Source organism: Nyctereutes procyonoides, unplaced genomic scaffold (assembly GCF_905146905.1).
Source record: "Nyctereutes procyonoides isolate TBG_1078 unplaced genomic scaffold, NYPRO_anot_genome, whole genome shotgun sequence".
Lineage (NCBI taxonomy): Eukaryota > Metazoa > Chordata > Mammalia > Carnivora > Canidae > Nyctereutes > Nyctereutes procyonoides.
Window position 1 is genome coordinate 69,292,443 of NW_026575051.1, and position 22,273 is coordinate 69,314,715.

Genomic DNA, 22,273 nt, shown 5'->3' on the forward strand with positions numbered 1-22,273 from the left:
TTCATGTAAAAAGAATTCATGGTGAACAAGTTTCAATTTTCCCCATAACCAAGTATTTTAAGGAATGACCAAAATAGTATTTTATATTCTTTTAGCATCTAATGAAGAGTCCATGACCCTAACGGAACAGAAATACTAGTAATTAATTTAGTCACACTTTTGATGCTCATGTGTCAGTTGCCAATACGTTTGCCAGATATGTTTCAATGATGATGTAAGGACCAGGATCTTTTTTTTTTTTTTTTTTTGGCATGCATGCAATAAAACTGTGATTCTCGTGATTATTTGGAATTTCCTGAACTAATAATATCTTTACTTGAAAATAATCCAACCTAAATTTATGAACCTAAATGATAGAGAGTATTAATAAGGGTACCAATCAACATTGGTACATTTGACTAAATACATTTATATAAATTAATAAGATTAATTCTATTAGCAAACTTCTCAAATACACCTCATTATTCTATAGCTGAAATTCACATATATAGCCAAAATAATGATCTAAAATAGTTTTATATTCTGAGCGTACAAGAGAATTTTGGAAATTTCCTAAACACTATTGAGATGACAATATTTTCCAAAGTAATTCATTTGGGAAACATATTTCATAAAATTTTTTTCTATTGTGTGTCTTCAGGCTTCAGTGGGATCTTAACATAGATTATTATAGTGTTGAATGAGGTAATAGATACCCTTTAAAGGATTTTTTTTTTTTTTGAGCTGTTTTGTTCGTGTGTCTATCTGGGTATAGCTCTATTCAGGGTCTTGCATTCCTCAGGGATCATAGTCAGGAATTTCAGGTCTCAAACTGTCCACAGTTTAAGGCAGGAAACATTACAACATTAACTAAATATCTGTAAGAGAGCTTACATAAATACAAACACAATTTTCAAGTAAAATAATATGGCCCTCCTTTGAGCTACTTCCTTAGTAAGGCAGGATGGTAATTTAAAGAACACAACGGAAGAAGCGTGGCTGGGAAATCTTTATGACAATATCAGCAATGCTTTTCACACATCTAGGGCCACAAAGTGAACAAAATCTCATTTATGCATCTGTTTATGAGGCATGTTGTTTTCTGAACTCAATAACTTGTTTTTTTTTTAGCATTTATTTGTTTGAGAGAAAGAAAGAGTGAGAGAGAGTGAGGGGAGGGGCAGGGAGAAACTCAAGCAGACTCTGCACTGAGCCGGACTCCGGGCTCAATCTCACAACCCTGAGATCATGACCTACACCAAAACCAAAACTCGGAAGCACAACCAACTGTGCCAACCCAGGTGCCCCCAGACTGTTCTTAATGGGAACCTTCAGTTATGTTTGTCCACAGTCAGTACTTGCTGGTAATAACTCACTTTACACGGGTGAGGAAAAAAACAATGCAGCTTTCCTAAAATTGAACCAATGTTTTGCGATTGATGTTCTTCCCTAAAGGAACAGACTTACATTGGCAAAAATCAATGTTGCCAAGAGTTGGATGCGCTACTGACTGAGCCACCCAGGTGCTCTTTGATGACTATTTTTAAATGCCTCTTCAGGAAACAACAAAGAGCTTATTGGTTTGTTTTATTTTAAGTCTCAGTGGATATATCTTCATATTGATGATCTTTATGGAAAAAAGAAATGGATAAAACTTTGAGGAAACACTAGGCAAGTCCACCTATAGTTTTGCAAGAAATATACAGAGACTTCAAGTATTTCCTTATTTAAATGAAGTATGTTTATAGATGCAAAACTATAGAGGGACAGCCTGGGCTGTGTTTCCTTGACAATTCTCTCCTTGCCTTCCTGCCAGGAAGGATTCTCTTGAAAAATAAATAGAAGGATACTCTTGAAAAAAATACCTCAACATCTCCCAGCATTCAATGCTGGGGATGGTGGAGAGGTTATAGACTGATGGTTGTCCTTTTCCCAAGAAGCTTAAAACTAAGGACATAGCTCCTTTGTAATAATAGTATTACCCCAGGTCTCCTGTGTCTCTAGGCTCCTATTTATTTTTTGTTTTTTATTAAAATAGATAAAGATTCTCCTTCTTAAACATTTTTCATTACTATAAATCATTTTAGAATTTCCTTGGAGAAAACAAAACAAAAAAAAAGAATTTCCTTGGAGATAGATTCTCAATTACAAATAATAATAATAATAATAGTAGTAGTAGTAGTAGTAATAGTAGATTAAATGTAATTGTGTTTTCAGCAGACCAAAGCATTATCTATCTTGGAAAAGTTAAATGAAGAGTAACAGTTCTATGTTAGCAAATGAGAATGGCTAAATAAGCCAAGGATGTGACCTAAAAATATTACGAACTCTACAGTCCATTGCTGCTACGCACTGGGTGACTTAAGCAGTAGTCAACCTGGATTCAGCTTTGACTTTAATTGTTAGTGCCTTATTAAAATAACTCCTTGAAGTGATCATATCTCCTTGCTTCTAAAAACGCTTGAGCAAATTCAAAGTCTATATGTGACTGCACGTAACCTAATATTATGAGAGGCTGCTAAATCTTAATTAGTTTTCAGAGAGTGTGATGAGAAATAACGTATAACAGCTCTCAGTCAATACATTTTAAAATTGCAGTTACTATCAGGCTTGGGTTGTCATATATTTAGTGGTGTTTGTCAGTGGATTAGAAAGGTGTTAATTATAGGTAGCGGATGATGGTTGCACATAAGCCTATTTTCGAGCCTTCACGGATGTGCCTGAAGGTATCAACTAAACTCTGGTTTCTGCAAAAGTGTCTGGAATATGGGAATGGAATGTCCCCTGTAGACTCTGGAAGGAGTGTGACCCGGCCAACTCCTTGATTTCAGACATCTGGCCTCCAGAACTGTGAAGAATAAAGTTCTGTTGCTTCAAGCCACCTCGTTTGTGGTAACTTGCTATGGCAGGCCTAGGAAACTAACACAGGGGGGAACATGTGCCACCGAGGCACAGTGGCCAGAGGGAATTTTTCTTCCAGGTCCCACTGTATGTTTATATGTGGAGAGAACTGAGGATTTTTTAACCTTCAGCTTAGATCTTTACGTGGGATTTAGGGAATTGTTTAGGATTTTGAAAAAGTGAGTAATAGACTTTTTGCAAATGAACGGAATCTGATTATAGATTACAGAACCTCTCTCGTGAAAGGAAATGGACAGAGCAAGCTTCTATCCTATAAGGTTCTTGAAATCCTCCTAATATGTGGGAGGGCTAAATAGTCTTTGGTAAGACAAAGGACTTAATTTTCTGCTCTTACTAGGACTTAAAGATGTAGCAGTCTTTGTCTACCATCTTTATATGTATTACAGTGTATGGTAATATCTGTACATTCATAGTTATTTTACCTCCAACTCTGAGGTCTAGAAACTATTCATCTTTGCAATTAGTACAGTGCCTGACAAGTGGGTGTTTAATATGCATTTGATGACTAAATAAACTAATGAATGGGTGATACCAAGACTGGGGCTTTTTTTTTTTTTTTTTAAGATTTAGTAGCACAATTTGGTATTACTCATGAATCCCATAGAACACTCAGAGAAGCTACATTTGGTTACGATTCTCTAATAGCTTTTTCTGACATATGTCTGGGACCTGAGAACTTCCTGTATCTAACTCACTGAAGCCTCTTTTCATGTAGCCATTTTATCATCGAAACAACTGTAAAGATTTCTGGCCAAAGTTGGTCCCATGTGTGTGGAGAGACCAGGTCCGACCCTGCAGTTCTTCTTGCTTACTTATCCTTCCAACTTACTCTCCAATCCTGTGCTCTGCCACCAGGACACCAGATGTGGGGGTCTGACCACAACGACGTTCCTGTCCTTGTTTAGCCACCATAGATGAATTCTATTTATCTGTATATCCAAGGTGCACTGTCAACATAACAATCTAAAGAGAAGAAAAAGGAGAAAGAGTAGAAGAGGGGGAAAGTTGTTTCGAGACATGTCTTTGGTGCTTCTCCCGGTGTTCTAGGTCAGTCCACGCTGGTGGTCCAGTGCCAATCTGAACAAGTAATCAAGTGGCTTCTGAATGAATGAGACATAGTCACTAGAAAGTAAGACTATCAAACTTATTGTTAAAGCCAACTTGATAGACCCGAGAGAGAAATAATTCAAGAGACTTACCCAAGGTCACGCCAGCAGCTAGATGCAAAGCCAGGACCAGATACACTCTTCTGTGTTATTTATTATATAGTCTTGATTTTGTAAAATTGACACATGATGAGAGTAAAAATAAGGTCACATGTCAAAAACGCACAAATGAAAACATGATCTCAGATGAGTTCTCAGCATCTCCGTGTAATCATTCCTAGTAAACGCATTTTCAGGTATTTTTCTCTGCATCTACACACAAGCAGTTTTACACAGATGGGATGACATTCCATGTGCTGCTCTGTAATCTGTTTTTTCTTCTCTCCACCGTATATCATGTGGCTTCTTTCTGTGTCATTTAGCATAAGTCTACTTAATTATTCCTAATAGCTGTATGCTACTTCATTTTATTGTTAGGCTATATTTTTATTTACTTACCCCTGTTTTTGGAGATTTAGGTTATTCCCAAAATTTGACTCTTATAAACAATAAAATAATTATAATCCTGTCTCATGACATTTTCTGAATCAGTTCAACTTTTTGTACCACCTATCTGTGATGGACAGAAGCTGTTTGATTCCTTTCCTTTCCCCTATATGTACATGGCCTATGGTCAGAATGCCTGCTCTGTGACCTTGGGCACGTCAGTATGCCACTCAATGCCTCAGCTTCCTCATCTGTAAGAGGAAATAATAGCATTTGTTTCTCAGGACTACAGCAAAGATTTTTAAAATCTAACATAAATCAACATATTGAGTGTTACTTAGAATTTGCTACTAACCTAGTGTTACCTAGAAAGAAGAGGTGGGGAGGCTTACTTTACAAGACTATGGTCTCAACATCAAAAGACCAATTGAGACTCTGCAAAAGTATCCATTTATGATGAAATTAAGCATACTAACCAGGATATGGTAGTTAAAAATGGACTGAAAATGTAAAAAAAAATTGATCTTATTTATGCCAAACTATGGATAACTAATTTCTCTTTCTCCTCCATGAGGGTAGAAATTATGTCTTTTTGTTTAACATTATATCCTTAGGACTCAACAGCTGCTTGGTTAATAAAAAGATATTAAGGATAGCTAATATTTATTGACTAGAAAGTTAAGAAGCTCCTGAAGGTTCTGTGAAGGTTATTTGCAACACAAGCAATAGTAGGTCAAGGAAGTTAAGACCTTCGACCTCTGGCTCATCAAATTACAAAGTGACATCAGGGATCCCTGGGTGGCTCAGCAGTTTAGTGCCTGCCTTTGGCCCAGAGCCTGATCCCAGGGTCCTGAGATACCACATGGGGCTCCCTGCATGGAGCCTGCTTCTCCCTCTGCCTGTGTCTCTGCCTGTCTCTCTCTCTCAAGAATAAATAAATAAAATCTTAAAAAATATTTATGGTCTCTCTACCTGGTCATGCTGCCTTATTCTCTACATTTCTCAAGGAGTTTCTGTCTAAGAAGATTCCCATCTAACCCACTGGGTTGTGAACCCTTATTGAACTTTGAAGGCTCTCTGGGACAATGCCTGGAAAACCAAAAAGAGTCTTAATTCCTTAGAAAAAGAAAGAATAGTGTGTCTGGTAATAATGACCACACAAGGGACAATGGCACATCAACAAATCATACCTTTATCATTGCTAAAAACGAACAAACAAAAAACTGCTTGGGATTAACTCTGCCCCTCAAGTTACTACCAAATATAATTATAGGATTCCAAGGAAACAAAAATAAAATAGAAGATGGAACCACAACACCCCTGGATGTATATACATATAGAATATACATATAGACTCTTTAGACTAAATTTAGGGACTTTAAGATCTTAAAATATTGTCATAATTTTTATCCTTATATTTTATTGCTGCACTGAACAGATTTTTTTTTAAAGATTTTATTTTTTTATTCATGAGAGACACACAGAGAGAGAGAGGCAGATATACAGGCAGAGGGAGAAGCAGGCTCCATGCAGGGAGCCCGATGCAGGACTTGATTCCAGGACCTTGGGATCACGACCTAAGCCAAAGGCAGATGCTCAACTGCTGAGCCACCCAGGTGCCCCTAAACATGTATTTTTTTTTTTTTGAGTGGAAAATAGCATCCCAATGTTGAGATAAAATCTTAAAGTCTTATGCTTTCAATTATTCTCTGGCAATTTCAGAGGTAGTTTTGTTTTACCTATTGTTTAGAAAAGAAGTTTTTCATCCTCTTTCAATTGTCATATCTTTGTGAACACAGAAAAGGTGATATTGCATTATTCCCTGATTCTAATTTAACCTCAGATCATCTATGTAATATTGAGGCATAAATAGTCCAATAATATTTCTGAGTCTTTGGTAAAAGTACATCTTTTCCTTTTCTTCTATTCTTCTACTCACAACTTCTCCTTTGTGTTCCAGTCTTCTTTCATTTATTTCTTTACTTTTATTGCTCAAATTCTTTTTTATTATTCTTTTTCTCTTACTCTACTTGGAAAATAAGGTAAAGCTGTATGATCCAGAAAATGAGGTATTACCTATTATTTTTAAGAATGAATTTTCTTTTCTTTTTTTTTAAATTTTTTATTTATTTATGATAGTCACAGAGAGAGAGAGAGAGAGACATAGGCAGAGGGAGAGGGAGAAGCAGGGTCCATGCACCAGGAGCCCGACGTGGGATTCGATCCCGGGTCTCCAGGATTGCGCCCTGGGCCAAAGGCAGGCGCTAAACCGCTGCGCCACCCAGGGATCCTGAGAATGAATTTTCTTATCACTTGAAAACTATGTGATTTTGTTAAAAGTACAATCGTGTAGTGACTTGCCATTTTAAAAGCTTTATTTCACTTGATATTTGTTGAATTAATGGCTTATACAGTTTGAAGAAAATTTGTTAACTAGAAATAGCTCATTCAAATAATGAAGAATAATATTCGATCAACAAGTATATTACTTTAAATCATGTAAAATTGTCAGCATTGCTAGAAAACAATATGTATATGCCCAATGAAAAATACTTTTTCTATAATGACTATTAAATCAAATATTTGTTCAAAATATAAACAAACTTATAAATGAATTGTTTGCTTAATATGCCCATGTGAAATTATTTTTCATAGAGTCTTAAATATTTTAAAGCTTCCCAAATGCTGAAAATACTTATTCAAAATGATATACACACACCCCTATGTTTATTGCACCGTTGTTTACAGCTACCAAACTATGGAAGCAACGCGAGTGTTCATCAACAAGTAAATGGATAAAGATGTGGTGTATATATGCATTGGAACATTACTCAGCCATAAGAAATAATGAGATCTTGCTATTCGTGACAATGTGAATGGAACTAGACCATATTATGCTTAGTGACATAAGGCCGAGAAAGACAAATGCCATGTGATTTCACTTGTATGTGGAACAAAAAACAAAACAAAGAACAGAAGCAGACCCAGAAATACAGAGATCAAACTGATGGCTTCCAGAAATAAAAGATGCACACACCAGCATTCTATAAATTATTTCAACTGAAAAGTCAAGTGACTTCATTTGAAATCTTTTTTTTTATTGTTTATTCTATCCTGAAACTGTTCATATCTTACAGGTATAAGTGCTTAATGAAAATAAAACAAAATAAAAGACAAAGATCTGTCTTTTATTCAGTGGTACCACTGGTGTGAAAAACCTAAGTTTTATGTAGAGAGTAAAGATATTCTATCAACGGGAGGCCCTCTTTTTTGTTTTCTGGAACAGTGAAATAAAAATCCCACCTTTCTGGGGTGCCCGGATGACTCAGTTGCTGACTCTTGGTTTCAGCTCAGGTCATGATGTCAGGGTCCTGGGATTGAGCCCCAAGTGGGGCTGGCACTGAACACAGAGTTGCCTGGCCCTCTCCCTCTTCCTCCGCTCCTCCCCACCCTCTCTCTCTCTACAAGTACAAAAATGATAAGGGAAAATTCAAAAGATTTAATAACTCAGGAGAAGAATTAAATGGCAAATGAAATTTGTACAAAACTTTTTAAAATAATAGATGCTTTTTAGTTTTAACATTTGGTAATGCCATCAATATTTATTACTCTTCTTTTTTATATTGCTCCTTGATATAGTCTATTGTTACTTGCTTCTATACAAACTTCAGAATGATATGGTTTTAAAAAATGAGCCTATTAGTATTTTTTTTGTGTGTGTGAAATGGATGAAGTATATCCCTTTTCCTTCAGAAAATTGAAATGTTCATAATGGTGATTCTGCTTCTCAAAACTACCTGTTCTAATCTTCCTTCAGTAACCACTTCAAGTTTCATTATCTGTTTTTATTTAATATAGATCGTATTGCTCATTTGGTTTATTCCTAGATTCTTGTGTTTTTTTTCCTGATATTTTAAATGTGATCTTTAATTGGTCATGCATTCCAAGTGGTTGTTCTTTTAGAAATCCATTTCAGAAACACTCATTAAGCATTGGCTGAGTTCCAATCACTATTCTAGGAAGCCGAGATACAAAAGTGAGTGGCGCCAAGAGCAATCCCTGAACTTCCATGAAGTTTATGTGAGGGAGTCAGAAAATAATCAATATTTATAACCCAAGAATGCTAGTACCTATATCAAGGGTGCTAAAAAAAAGGAAGTTCTAAGGAAAAAGTATCAGGAGAGGGTAATGAGTGACAAGGTATGATTTGAAATTTTCAAATTTTAGTTAGAATAGCCAAGAAAGATCTCACCCAAATGGCATTTGATAAAAATTGTACCGAAATGTTGAAGCAAGTCACATGGTTAGAGGTGAGGACCTTCCAAGGAAAGAATAAGACGTAAACCTGGAGGCAGAACCTCGGTGAGTCATGAGGAATCGAAGGCAGGATGGTGGTGGCCCCAGCAGGTTGGAGAGGCAGGTGGAAGGGTGTCAGGAGAAGAGGAAGATGGCCGGTCACCTATGGCCTTACACAAACCGTGTGTGTTTTGAATTGAATTTCCACGTATTTGTATATATTCTTCTTAAGTTCAAATTGATTGATTGCTTTAATGGACTCCTGTAAGCAGCGTTTGCAAAGGCTTTAAGGGCCATCCACGTGTTCCCTGTTCGGTGTAGGGAGTTTTCTATTTTCTCAGTAGAGTTTGTGAGATGGATAGGTGGATATTTAGACAAGTGGATAGATACAGAGATGCTAGAAAGTCACTTCACTGAATGTTAAATGTCTTCATCCAGTATCTTTATTTACTGTTTACTCCTGCTGTGATGGGCTGAGCGCAGTGGATCAGCATTTTCTCCTGCTAGCTTGTTCCTATGTCTCATTGCACCCCCTGTCATTTTGATTTCATGGACCCTGCTCCTGACATTCATTTGGTGCATGAATACACAGAGAGGTCTTCAATGTCTTCAATGAGAATTATTCCCTTTATCTTTGTGAAGTACCCTTTGGTCTGGTATTAAGGCTGCAGCTTCTACATCTTTCTGTTTGTATATTTGCCTTTGTTGGAACACATTTACCTATCCTTAAAAAAGATAATAAGAGATTAAAATTTTTTTAATATCTTTATTTTAAAAGTGAGTCTCAGAAAAAAAAAAAAAAGTTAGATTTTCCTTGCCTGAGATTCAATGAGACCAATTCCGCCACTGGGTTCCCAGTGACCCTTTGATCGGCTGAAGTTCATTCACCCTTTTGAGGTGTTCTCCGTGGGATTCAGGGGCATATTTCCTCAGATATTGCATGTTCAGAATGGTCCCCGTGCTGACCTGGGAGTCCAATGGGATATGAATCTCATACCTCCTTCCCACCAGCATCTTGGAGGAGTTGCTCCTCTGTCTTGAAATGAATGTCACTGGCACAAAGTCCGTGGGCAGCCTCCTCCTTCTCACAAATAAATCCTTGATCCCTTGGCCTGCCTGTCCAAAGGATTCGTTCTCTGCTTTTAATGTCCAATGTGTTTACGAGTTTGTGCCTCAGGACTGACTTTTGGGAGTAAAGTTTACAGGATATGGCACATGTTGCATTCTTACATTTAGATTCGAGTTTTCTTGAATTGTACTTGAAAATATTTATCTCTTCCACTCCCTTGTTCTTTCTCTGTCTTTCCTTCTCTCTCTCTCTCTTCCCTCTTCCTTCTCTTTCTCCTTCTTTGACACGTTAAGGAAAAGTATGTTGTATCTCTCTGGCTTATTGTCTGTAGCTACCATTTTTATATCAATTCTTTTTCATTCTTTCCTTGTTCCCATTTCATTTTGCTTCTTCTCTTATTTCTATATTCTATGTGCTTTTCTCTCTCTTCTGTATCATCTGTTCTCCTTTTTTTTCTTTTTCCAATTTTATCTTTATTTCTGAGATAGTTTGCTTCTATTTTCCTTAATTCCGCCCGCTTGCATTTTGGAGTCTACTGTGTCGGGGCATCTTTTTTTCTGATTTCTCACATTTGTACTTTCTACTCTTGCACCGGAGACGAGACTGCTGCATTGTATTATTTTTTAAATTTATGATAGACGATTTGTTAACTGTGTTTCTCTGATTTGTGGCATTATCATTTTCTAAAAAGTGGCCTTTTTCTCTTTATTGCTCTCCTTTTCCACTACTTCTTGCAAATGTATGATTGTATTAATGCTCTGTCAGTGATATTTTTATTAATCATAATTACATGACTTGGACTTTCCTGAACCAGGGATGTTAGGTTCCAGTGAACCTGTGTAGCGTCTTGCTTCAGTTGCTTCTCAACCACACGGGCCATGATAATTTATTCTAATGCTAAACCACGGTCTTCCAGATTCCACAGTAGCTGGTGCCGACAGGAGACATTGGTTCTGCATCACAGAGTGAGCCCCTTCTATTTAGGAAATGTATATTTCCTGGCACCCTTTGCATTTTGTTCCTCCTGGGTACCATTGAGACTTTACGCTACTTCCCTTTCCATGTCCTTCTGTGAATTCTCAGCCAGAAATCAGTCCTCTATGCCAAGATCTAACTAAGGTTCTTTTAAAAAGGGATATAACTTTTGTACCTCAGAGTGAACACTTCAGCTTCCAGCGTGGTTTTGCTTATGTTTCCTTAGAACTAATTTCTGACAATTGTCACATGCCAATCTCATAATTTTGCTAAAAAGGAAGTTTGTGGTACTATTTTTGTTTGCTTATTTTTGTTTCCTGTCTCTTTGGTATGATTCCCAGAAAGAGAAAGGGGAAGATACTGAGCCTGTATGATAATGTTCACAATGGATATGCTCATGGGTGATTTGGGGAGACAGAAAAGGATATTTGGGGAGTTTGATTTTTTTAAATAATTTCATCGAAGTACATGTAGCAGAATAATATGACAATAATGTGTGCAACTTGATTAATATTAAATACAAAGTGAGACTAACCTAGATAACCAGTGCACATATAAAGAAAAATATCATTAAAAGGCTCCAGAAGCCTCTTGCACACTTTTTAAGTCAATACTCCCACCCTTGCTTCTTGGTTTTAATGTCTTAGTTATTTTGCATTTGACAAATTTAATTCTTGTAATTTCTAAATTCTCTCTTGAATTCCAATTTTATGAGCAGAAAACATTAAAATGATTATGCAAAACTTTAAAAACAAATCCTTATTTTTACCTTTTCTTTATAACAAAATCCTTTCAAGTAAGAATAATTATTTCTTGATAAACCATAAAACTCTGTGTTTGGTTGGATTATGGGAATAGGAGATGAGACTTCAAAAGTGAATTTACACCTTAAGACTTCACAGCCGATGTGACACTACCAAATGCATTATTAGTGCTAATTACACTTAGACCTCTTGACATTTATTTATGCTATATAATTGGGTTTCCTCCTGGTTGACCACATCAAACTCAAACCTTAAAAAAAAAAATCGCATAAATTCCACATACATGGGATAGAGGAAGATTTTCATGGGTCCTACATGAGCATCTTTCTTGCACTGAGTTATTTACATTTTGAAGAATGACATTTATCCTAATATATCTGAACCAGTTTTGTAACCAGTTGAGTTAACCGGGCACCCTATTTTCTGATTCTGTGACAGTAGTGCTATGGCTTAAGCTTATATTTTAGGCAACAGAAATCATAGCATGCAATTATCCAAACCTGCTGACTTCTAGCTTTTTAAAGTAGAGATCTTCCTAGTTTAGACAGGTAAGAGAAGTGGATTTCAATAACAAAACAATGAGTCTAGAAAGGTCTTTTGAAACAATCTACATTGATCTACAAAGTAATAATTATAGCACTGCTCCCTTAAATACCATGGCCTTGACTTTGTTCTCTTCTCCTGCCCTGTTTTGCTTTGCCCTCTCCCTCCCTTGAGAACCGAACTTCATGAGAAGCGGTTCAGGCTTTACATCCTTGTTTACTATCATAGATCTCTCAATGGACCACAGGTCCCTCTCTTAGTTCTTAGAAAGAGAAGCCAGGCTGGTCCAACTGTTTGTCAAGCTGATGAACGCCCACGGTTTCCCAGAGTGTAAGCTGAACGAAAACCTCTTTGCAACAGCCCTTTCCTAGCCAACACCAACATAGTGGAGAGCGTATAAACAGTTGGCTGGACTGATCCTTACAGGGATTGAAGGGAAGCAAGAGCAGCTTTTACTCACACAATGGAATCTGTACTCTATGCAAATGTCCTGGCTTCCATTCTTGCACTTCAAGAGGTGCCCCTCATAATGTGCTCCCACTGGCCATGAGGCCAGAGCCCGGGGCTTCATTCGGGTCATACCTTAAGATTTCAAGTTCCCTGACTCCATGAGACCTTTGCTTCGAAGTAGAAGCAGAATTCCAGAGCTTGATTTTTCAGGAGCTCTTTGTTGGCATTTACCCCCTCCCTTTCTAGGCTCTCCCAAGTGGGGTTAATTCTAGCCCTACCAAGGCTTTTGGTAAACCAACTGAACATTAGGGAATCTCAAAAATATGTATTTAATTATATATTACTGTAAGCACGGTACTGAGGAATGATCATATCGTCTTACAAATATGCACTATTTGAATAGTAACATGAAAATAAACACATAAAAACACAGGGAGGCAAGAGACTGATGCCAAATTGGATCTTTCTGTTATCAGTATTTTTATAGGTAGAAATGTGCCCCAAAACATTGTGCTCAGAACTTGTAAATTTCATAATTTTTTTTTTCCGGCTCTGTGCCAATGTTGAGAAGGTCCCCAATTTTATTTAAATACGAACTGAAACAAAATTTACCAGCAGAGTAAAATTCTAACTCTGTCATTTGCTTTAAAGGCAGAGGTCTAAATCTCAAATGAGGGCCTGTTTCTTTTCTACCATCTGGTTGTACTTGCAAGACAGGAGCTTATTCCAGTGAAAGTCTATATGCTTTTTCTTTAGTTTTTTATACCTGAGCATATTTGTTGCTTAATTCCAGAGATTTTGCAAATGTTTATATAAAAATTACTGTATTGGCTTTTTATTTAGTTATAGAAATCATGAGGTGTCTTTATATAATAAAAAGTGTTATATTGTTATGGAAATGTTTCATTAATTGAATGTTTCCAAGGATGCAATTGCTAGATATCATGGGGGGCGGGGTGGGGAATCCAGATGGCTGAGAATATGTTTTCACAATGACATGCAGTGTTTATTATGAGGAAGAGAATTTTTCAAATATTAAATTTGTACCACCTAAATACATTGGATGTAAAACTATTTATTAGTTTTATCTTACAACTGGTTAAATAAATCTTGAATGAGTTTCTACCATGTGCCAGATCTTGGCATAGTACTAAAGAACTGATGATCAGAGCCACAATATGTTTCTCCTTATTTCTCTAGGTTACACACTGGATCATTTCTTCAGATACGTTTTTCAAGTGCATTAATTCTCTTTGCTGTTGGAATTCAAAATTACAATAATTATACTTTCATTAAAAAATGTCTATGTGGTTATTCTTCTTATACCTTTTTCACACAGGAGGGGGATGTTTTCTTATTCTTTGTTTATTTAAACAAATGTATTTGTTATTTTCTTAATTCTTTCATATGTTGTATCTCTAATGATTCCATCCTCTGAAGTCCCTGGGGCTCAAATTAATTATCCTTGTAGCTATCGTGAAATCATGGTATTTGTTATTTGGACTTTTATTTTTTATTTTTATAATTTTTAAGATTTTATTTATTTATTCATGACATACAGAGCGAGAGAGAGAGGTAGACACACAGGCAGAGGGAGATGCAGTCTTCCTGAAAGGAACCCAGTGTGTGACGCAATCCCAGACCCCGGGATCATGCCCTGAGCCCAAGGCAGATGCTGAGCCACCCAGCCGTCCCAGGCCTTTTATTTTTTCATTGGGAGCTCATGTTTGGTTAAGCTTTATCTGTGGGTAACCTGAAAACCCAAATGGATGATGCATTTTTCCCCAAAAGAAATAGTGTTTGCTTTTGTTGGGAGCCAAGGGATATTACTGAATCAGGACTACAATGTACACTGAGAATCTTGGCTTAACAATAAGTCTCAGGAATACATTCTTTAACCTGAGGTAGTGCCATGGTTGGTTGGGTCTCCTAGCACCAATCGGTATGGACTTTGTTCCCAGTATGCTGCGGTTTCATGTTCATTCTCTGCTTTCCTTAAAGATTGTCCTTCATAATTTTCAGCACCAAGTCTATTTCTTGTCATATCTATCATACGGTCATATTGCATAGGAAAGTTCTTCAAACTATATAGTCCAGTATTCTTTAAAGGCTACTCTTCCTTAATTTTCTTTTAAATAATAGTTTTATTTTATATTAGAGTTAAATGTCAATTAAAACACTGCATCCATCACAAGATTTTTTTTAAATTTAATTCAATTAGCCAACACATAGTAAATACATCATTAGTTTCAGATGTGGTGTTTAATAATTCTTCAGTTGCTGTAACATCCAGTATTCATCGTAGATTTTTTTTTATTTTGAAAAAAAATTATGATTTTTGACAAATTCTATCTGAAATTTTGAAACTGAGGGAAAAAAACCCTCTTAAACTTTTAGGTAAATAACATTTTACCTAAGCTTCTGGGAATGTGCAAATAATTGTCATAAAACTTAATTCTCTACTCTTTCATTCTCTGTTCCACAACAGAGTAGCCACTGGCTATATGTGGCTATTATATGTATCCCATTGATACGTGGATAGTCTGAACTAAGATGTTTCTCAAATATGAAATATACACTATATCTATATTTTGAAGACTTCATATGGAGGGTAAGATCTCTTGTTATCAATTTTATATTGGTTACATACTAAAATGATAATGTTTGAGATAATAGGATTAAATAGGATACATTAAATATAAGTTTGCTTGTTTATTTATTTTTTTAATGAAACTATTGGCAAATTTGAATGATGTTTGTGACACACATAATACCTTTACTAGAAAGCAAAGTAGCTCTATCATTTTCAAATTTCCTACAAACTAGTCATATTTTAAAAGTATCTTTAAACATAAATGATTACAATTTCATAAAATTTCAAAGGATAACTTCCTATGAAGTCTTAAATGTTAAGTACTATGCATAGACTTTAGGACACATTTTAGAATTTGTTTTGTATAATAAACAGTTATATTCTATGAATATAACCTATTAAACCTTCAAACAATATGTATAAACTAAACACTCAAAAGATAAAATCTAACCTCACTATTCAGAAATAACTCTTTAAAATACCATAATATTAGATCATTCAGTATTTGTCCAATTATGTACATACATATATATGGTTGATTTTAAATTAACCTTATTCCAAAACTGAGCAAAAGAACACACTATAGGGCTGACAGCATTATTTTTGAACTAAAGTGATGACAACTTATAAAACAAAACAAAATGAATATAAAACTATTATGGAATTGAAGCTAATTACATATAAGATACTAAATACATACCTTGAGAGGTAACCTTAATTTTTGTGAATTTATATATTTAAAATCTAGTATTCTGTTCAACTGTGAATTATAGAAGTTTATTGTTGTTGTCAATTTTGCTTTATCTCTTTGAGGGTCATCTGCCTTTACTGGTTTCTGCACAGTCTAACCTAGAATAAATGTGGCAGCTGACTTTGAGTTTCCTCTAAGTGGGTAACCAAAAATTATTCAACTTTGTAGTGTTCTGAGAAATTTAAAACCTATAAAATTATCTATTAAATTCAGTTCCAGCTTTAATAATCTGCTGGCATATATTATTTTTAATTCTTAAATAGTATATTTATTTTAAAGGTAAGACACAAAAGAAACCCAAAGATGGTGCTAAGGGTGTAATTAATTCAAGTAAGGAAAAAATAATGGCAGGTTAATAGTTAATGTAGTAACTAAATACATATGGAAGTAGATCAATTATTTAATTGAAACCTTAATTACATTTTTAATCAACCTCTCATCTCAAAGACCAATAGGAACAAAATCTAAAGAGATGGCTGTATTGTTGTATATCTTACCAATCTATATAAACTATAGCTATAAATCTATAGCACCAGATATTTCATAAAAATGGCAATTATAGTAAATAAATTCTTGTATTTATACTTCATCCAGAAGATGGAACAGAATTATAATTCAATAAAACTAGTGTCTAGACTTAGAGCTTTTTGGACGGTATAATAAAACTTCAAGAATCATCATCTGTAATAATACTTGAGGAACCATCCTCTGTCCTGGTAAAATGGATGATATGTGGTACTTTTGCCTCTGCTAAAATTTAAGGTAAATACATGTGAAGTGACATCGAAAACTTTTGAAATAAGTTGCTTCTATGACTTTTCATTGTTATAACAATACTTCTTTCTGCCTGTTCGACTTAAGAACTTTTTCTACAACATTATTTTTTTCTTATTATTGTACTCATGCACTCTGATGGATGAGTTATAAGTCTAAGAACTACTACTACTCTAAGAACAATGCACATGAGAAGATGTTTTATATTTCTAACTCCGTATTTGTAAATATGACACAGAAATGGTGGATAAATTTGCAACTTAATTATAAAAAGTTGCTTGTAAAATTTATAAAATCCTCTTGACAATTTACCATCATTATGATACAAGCATTTCTAAGCATTTCAATTGATTTAGATGATAATAGCAGTGAAAATTTATAAGTATCTATTTTCTCTCCATTGCTCATTGTCGGGAAAAATACTTCTGTATATTAGAACCAATAGAAACACATTGCAGGGTTTACATAATTTACTGAAAACTTTCGACAATGATTAGTTACAGCTGGTAAACATAAATAATTTAAAGCCCATATCAATAGATATTTGGTGCCTCTGAATTAGGACTTTGCAGTTTCATTTTTATCTATTATCTTGGGGAAAATGGTAGGCTGATTACAGTCTTCTGCTTAATTTCTATTGAACTAATCATCATTGTTACCAATATTTATTCATATATTTATAAAATATTTATTGAGCTCCTTCTACGTGTCTGGCTGGGTTTTAGACACCAAGAACATAGTGAGCATAAGACAAATTTCTATCTTGTGGCAATTACATTCTTGCAATCCTCATAGTTTACATGGTTTAAATAATGCTATCTTCCTTGTAGAAGTCAAATAATAAATATATATAGAGATAATTAACACTAAAATACCAAAAACTGATCATTGATCTGAAGAAGAATGATTCAGGGTTGTGGAACAGAAGTAAGCTAGCGTGGCTGACTTGGGAGTGAGGGCAGCTGACAGTGGTCAGAGGGGACAAGAGTGGTAGACTAGAGCCAGAATCTATAAAGGTCGAGAATCATTTGGAATGGGAAATCACTCGGAGCTATGATGATTGGGCTAGAAACATTTTTGTGTTTATTAAGAATCTAGACTGTGAGAGCCAATTTGTAAAAAATGAACTCTAATTGCATAGTTAGCCACAAATCATGTTTCTCCAGATCATGAAAAAAATGACGTGATCTGAGTTTGCATTTTATATTCTTCTGGTGCATTTTGACTAGAAGAGTGAGGGTTCAGAGAAAAGAAACCAGTTAATTTAGGCTTGAATTTAAGGTGGTATTGCAGAAATGATAAAGAGCAGATGTAGAATATATTTTGAAGACCTACTAAATTAGCTTACATGTGAGTTGCACATGTGTGCCTTATATGTAAATTCCATATATATGAGGTGTAAAGGAAGAAGGATTAGTTACAGATATCTGGATGTCTCTGGCCTAGAGTGACTGAGCACATGGTGGTGCCATTTATTGAGAAGGGAGTGGCTGGGAGAAAAGCAAGTTTGGGATTATCAATTCTATCATAATATGATAGTTGTGTATGTAGGACCACCAAGTAAAGTTATGCTGATTGTCATGGCTGGAACTAGGGTGAAGTGAGTGTGGCACTTGACTTAGTGCAAAATTTAAGGGGCCACCAAAATCCCAGCCGTCAAGATGAATAATATTTTAGTGTAATATTTTAAAAATATTTTTAAAATAAAATGAATCCAAAAATTAATCATGAACAAAACTTCTAAAATTTAAAATAATCAGTAACAGAGCTAACTATGCAATCATGCCAGTCTGAAGCAAAAGGAAAATATGTCTGCTTGAATTTTAAAAATATTACACCAAAAAAATAATATTTTATTTTTCAATATTAAACATCGTTTAATATTTAACTGCATCATTCACATCAGCTTAATCTTGGCCCTGCTGATTATACGCTGCACAAATACAAAGGTCACCACTTCATTTTACTGTGTGTGAATGGTTCTCTAGGAGCTGGGTTGTGCACAATCTCCATGGCATTTCTTGGTGGGCCTGTGCATACAGTTAAACCTCCCTGAAACACAATTCCATTAAGATATTTTATCTTTTGGGGGAAAATCAGAGGGGAAAACAAACCACGAGAGACTCCTAACTCTGGAAACAAACAAAGGGTTGCAGAAGGGAAGTGGGTGTGGGGATGGGGAATTGGTGATGGGAGTTAAGGAGGGCAAATGATGAGATGAGCCCTGGGTGTTAATACTATATGTTGGCAAATTGAATTTAAATAAAGTTTTTTTTTTAAAGATTTTATCTTTGGTATCTATATTATATCTTTTGCATGACTTTAAAATAAGAATCCATATCATCACTATCGGTCTTTCCATATGAAATATGTCACCAATACATTTTTACCAATATACCTACGTGCACCCACACTGTTCTACTTATTGATCTCTAACTCTATAGTAGGCAGTGTGCCAAATATTTATGTATATTTAATCTGTGTGGCAGCATTCTAAAATGGATGTTTTTTTCTTCACTGATGAGGAAGCTGAGACTTGGTGAAAGTTATTGTTTGACCAAGGTCTCATAATTGATGAGTGACAGAAATGAGATATCCAGTCAGATTGTCTGATTCTAAATCTTTGCCTCAAACTCCCAAAGAGCTGTGAAGTGTTTTTTAATGTCCTAAGAGACCAAAGAAAGATTCAACCCGGATAACAAAATATTTTATGTCAATTTGGTCTCTGTGGATGTGAATTTTAAAAAAACAAATAATGGATTTTATAATTTCACATATAATAAAAATTATCGGGATCCCTGGGTGGCTCAGCGGTTTGGCGCCTGCCTTCGGCCCAAGGCATGATCCTAGAGGCCCAGGATCAAGTCCCATGTCAGGATCCCTGCATGGAGCCTGCTTCTCCCTCTGCCTCTGCCTGTGTCTCTGCCTCTCTCTCTATGTCTCTCATGAATAAATAAATAAAATCTTTATATATTATATATATATTTATATTTAATATATAAATAAAAATTATCCATCACACAAATGATGCTTCAAGGACTATTTAATAATGCAACCAGACAAATCTAATCTTCCATAAATGTATATGTAGTCCATATATTAACCTTGGTGCTCCAGTAATCATAAGTACTGAGAAAAAATACTAGCATATATTATGCATAATATATTTTTAAAAAACAAATGTACACAAATCAGTGGCCTTCACTTACATAAGAAGTAGCAAAGGAAATAATAAAGAGGAACTTTGCATGAAGTGACATGGAATCTATGTAAGATTGTACAAGACCACCATGGGTGAATCCATGAATTCTACTGAGAAATATAAAAGAACACATGAATTGGAAATATTCCTTAGGTCTTAAACAACAACCTTTGGTATTACAGGGTCAAATTCCTGATTTTAGTGGAGTAATTCAACTCTATATCACAATTCAATAATTAAGAAATTTAAATTTTATTTTTATTTCTTTTATTCTATTATTTTTTGAAGTCAACATTTTAATTTTATTCATTCAAAATTTTCATTATGTAAAGGTAACATGGAAAAGGGAAATCTCAATTCAGGGGCAAAAGAAGGCCTTTTTGAGGAAAATGTGGGCCTGGAATCAAGGGCCAATAGCAAATAAGTAAGTGCTAGACAGTGCAGTTAGGGAAGGAGAGGCTCCACAACTGCCTTTTCAAGCAACAGCATCAAAATTTATTACATTGGTTAATTGCTAGAACAACGATGCCTCACAGGTAACAGCAGGACAGGCACCCCTTTCAGGTTAGTGGGTGCAGGCTAATTCCTATTGTGGCTGACACACCACAGGACATGTATGGGAGGAAGGCATGCTCCCTGTTTCAGCATGCTCTCCCGAAGAAAGAGGGCTCATTGCATCAAACTCTGGCAGCAAGGCCAGCCTGAGGCTTGCAGGTCTAGGAGTGGTGATTTGCATAAAATTTAAATAAATGTTTAAATTAAATGTATTTAAATTTTAAATAAAATTCATATTTAAATTAAAAATTTAATCTGAAATAATTGTGAGATTAGGCAATAAAATTCTAGATAAAATGTGATAAGGGTCATGCCCTAACATTAAATTGCATAATCTTTAATTTTTTTATTTTTTATAATAATAAGTATTGTGTATTATAATATAAATATAGCATTTATAAAATAAAATTTTCTTTTCTTTTATTTTTAAAGATTTATTTCTTTATTTGAAGGGAGGGCAAAGTCAGAGGGAGACAGGGTCTCAAGCAGACTCTATGCTGAGTGTGGAAACCGAAGTGGGGCTCAATCTCAGGACCCTGAGATAATCACCTGAAATGATGATCTCGGCCAAAATTGAGAGTCAGATACTTAATCAACTGTGCCCACACAGGTGCCCCTGTTTTTTGTTGTTGTTTTTTTTTAAGATTTTTATTTATTCATGAGAGAGAGAGGCAGAGACACAGGCAGAGGGAGAAGCAGGCTCCCTGCAGGGAGCCCGACGTGGGACTCGACCCGGGTCTCCTGGATCACGCCCTGGGCCGAAGGCAGGCGCCCAACCGCTGAGCCAACCAGGGATCCCTGCCCCCTGGTTTTTTATGCATAGTCTCTCAATTTTTTTTTTTTTTAAATTTCAAAATGTTACATAAATGGAATCATGTAGTATGTAATCTTCTGGGATTAGCTCTTTTTACTCAGCATATTTCCTTGATGATTCACCAAAGAGCAATTACTAGGTTGTATGATAACTGCAAGTTTTACAGAGTGGCTGTACCATTTCACATTCCCACCAGCAATGAATGTGATGCAGTTTCTCTGCATCCTCACCTGCATTTTGTAAATGCGAACCATAATTGTGATTGACAGATGTTAGGCACCAATGGGGTTCAGAGGTAGAAAGATAGGTATGGATATAAGAAGGAAACATAAGGAATCTTTGTGGTGATACAACTGTTTTGTATCTTGACTGTGGTAATGGATACCTCGGATAGTCCTATAAATACACACAGACAGATATACTAATGAATACAAGTAAAAAAAGAGGAAATCTGAATAAGATTCATGGATGGTAAACATTTTAATATCCTGGGTATGATACCGGATTATAGTTTTGTAAGATGTTATCATCAGAGAAAACTGAGTAAATAGTACATGGAATCATGCTATATAATTTCATACATGTGAATCTGTAATTAATTATAGCAAGGAGTTTTCAATATGAAGTGTATTACAAAACTACATTTATTAAAGAATTGTGGTATTATTGCAGGCATAGGCATAGAACAATGAGCAGAATACTGAGTCTGAATTTAGAATATAGTAAAATTATATTTCAAGTTATTGAGAAATGCCCAGTAAAATAAGCTACCCACTCGAGAAGAGCCATTCTGCAATACAGATAGTCATATCCCAACATTATACATGATTAATTTGTTTAAATAAATTCCTCATGGATTTATTATTTATGTATTAAAGATATAAAATGTCTGTTAAACATTAAAATATGCAAATACATTCCAGGTGATGATTTTTATAATTATACAGTGTGGAATGATTTTCTTAGCATGACACCAAAGCAGGAAATCAGAAAA